The sequence below is a fragment of the Borostomias antarcticus genome (assembly GCF_949987555.1).
Source record: "Borostomias antarcticus genome assembly, chromosome: 6".
NCBI lineage: Eukaryota > Metazoa > Chordata > Actinopteri > Stomiiformes > Stomiidae > Borostomias > Borostomias antarcticus.
The window spans coordinates 30958132-30960631 of record NC_140239.1 but is presented as its reverse complement, the minus strand read 5'-3'; the positions used below and the strand labels follow the sequence as shown (position 1 = coordinate 30960631).

The window sequence follows — 2500 nt, the reverse complement described above, 5'->3', positions numbered from 1 at the left end:
AACTCGCAGATTCAATGGTCACATTTGTCACGTTATAATTTTAATGCGACAGGCACTTTTTATCTAGTGTGTGTGGAATGAAATAGTCTGGTTATAGATTCCAAGATTCATCTACTGCAATGAAATGTATAACGGGCGTATGAAAGCAAGTAGACCTCCAGGATCCAGGTCCCGGGGGTGACGGCCAGAACCTTAGCCCAGGTGAGTGGCTCTCAGAGTGGGAACCAGGGGGTGGACAGACGGACCTCTGTCTGGGGCTTTAGGGGCCGCAGCTCCCAGGTCTAAACGCTCTGGAATGAGACAGTATGGACGGTAATGGCCGTTTATCCGCGCTCTGTCTCCAGCGCCTCTCAGCTGGGAACGCCGCCAAAATATGGCGGTCTGTCAGCGAGCACACGGCGAGCGGAAGGGCAAATTGGACCGAAACGATGCCCCCCCCGTTTTAAGGGCGCTGTCCAAAAAAAAAGTAAGAGACAAAGTGGTTTGAAAGTGCAAAAGGAAGTGGACGTGCTAGTTAGGACGAGGACGAGCTAGTTAGGAAGTGGACGAGCTAGTTACACACAGCATCCTTCAAAGTCCCTGGGATCTATTGGTCAAAAGCAGCCAATTACTTAATTTCAGGAGTACGGTGTCCCCTAGGAGACAATTTTCTGTATCCGCTCCTCTCTTTGAATCTCGCATCTCGTCTGGTAAAAGCTGCACATGCTCACCAATATCATAAAATCTTGGGTGACATCAAAAGATTGAACCAACACGCCTCTGAATTATAATAGGCCTCTGACTTTCACAAACATGTGGAGCTGTAGCCAACGAACCGCTCGCTGTAGGCGTCCAAACAGATGCTCGTTAAGCGCCCGAAAATCACCGAATGCAACACAAGCTGTGTAGCATCTGTAAAAAACCCACTTCCCTGACACAGAAGCACAGCGAGTTCCCCCCCCTAAAGCGGTTCTATAGGCTCTGTTCTCCTCCAATCCCCTCGGGGTTTAAGCGTTCGACAAACACGCCAACAGAGCTACAGTACGAATGACGAGATTAATTAAACGCGCAAAGAGGTTAAATGCTGGTCAATGTTTTTCTTCCCCGATACGGGAAATGAATTGAATGCAAGACTGGGCTGATTAATGACCGTGGTATGAATCATGTTGTCAGACGCCATAATGCATATTGGCAGATCTCACAGGACTAGAGCTCCTTCTAAATAATAAATAATCGTGTCCGAGGGCTCGGGATATGCTTGATAAACTGCTTCATTAGTGCGCTCTATTTTTAAACGCCAACAGTGATTTATAGGCTTAGAATGATCATCCCTCGGATTCAATTCATTAATGGATGAACTCCAACAATTGGATGGTTAAAAATAAATATAGCCTGATTATAAGGCTATGATAATGGCACAATAATAAATAATACGGGTGATGATTCAGAAAAACGATGTGCCCAGCGAACGCTGCACTGGCAGGACACTTAGTGATTATCAGTCGCTCGCTCCCGCTTCAGATGCAACAGTTGTCTGTCAAAGACATGTTACTGACCGGGCCTGCCGGGCCCAGGGGCCCAAGACCTCAGGGGATCCTACCAGGCCCAGGGGCCCAAGACCTCAGGGGATCCTACCAGGCCCAGGGGCCCAAGACCTCAGGGGATCCTACCAGGCCCAGGGGCCCAAGACCTCAGGGGATCCTACCGGGCCCAGGGGCCCAAGACCTCAGGGGATCCTACCGGGCCCAGGGGCCCAAGACCTCAGGGGATCCTACCGGGCCCAGGGGCCCAAGACCTCAGGGGGTCCTTTGCATTTCTTGTTGCAGGGACACCGATAGAAATTTAGGGTGAGATTCCTTTCACAAACATAAAAAAACATTAATATTTCGAACAGTTTATAGGGGCCCACGTCTTTTAAAAAAAGAGAGAAGCTTGTGTGGGCTACATATTTTCTATAGCCTACTCGTTAATCTAATGGGTGGGAATGTAGGCTACCTTTCCATAGATAAACGATTAGGCTATTAAACTAGTCTATAGAGGGCACTATTAAAGTTTGTGAACTCGAGACAGATCACACAGGTGCAGGTCACAAGGTCAATTGGTTCAGTCTGTTTGATCTTGACAAAGAACCGTACATGTAAAATGGAGCACCGTCACGTATTAAGCAGAGCAGCAAAACGAAAGATCCGAAAAGAAAAAGAGGCAGTAAGATGCTTTCCAGAAGGTTCCTCACATTCCCAGTTTTTAGGGAGGGGGAGGCTGTAGGGGGGTGAGTTGGGAGGGAGGGGGAGGCTGTAGGGGGGTGTGGAGTTGGTAGGGAGGTGGGGGGAGTTGGGAGGGAGGGGGAGGCTGTAGGGGGGTGTGGAGTTGGTAGGGAGGTGGGGGGAGTTGGGAGGGAGGGGGAGGCTGTAGGGGGGTGTGGAGTTGGTAGGGAGGTGGGGGGAGTTGGGAGGGAGGGGGAGGCTGTAGGGGGGTGTGGAGTTGGTAGGGAGGTGGGGGGAGTTGGTAGGGAGGGGGAGGC

The 2500-nt window shown here is 50.3% G+C and overlaps 1 protein-coding gene across 1 annotated transcript in view; it reads left to right on the top strand.

Moving 5' to 3' along the window:
• The window catches only part of LOC311310637 (glutamate receptor ionotropic, kainate 2-like), a gene marked incomplete at both ends in the record, with an annotated part of 59322 nt that overhangs the window by 41207 nt on the left and 15615 nt on the right, over window positions 1–2500 (top strand). The window lies entirely within an intron of this gene.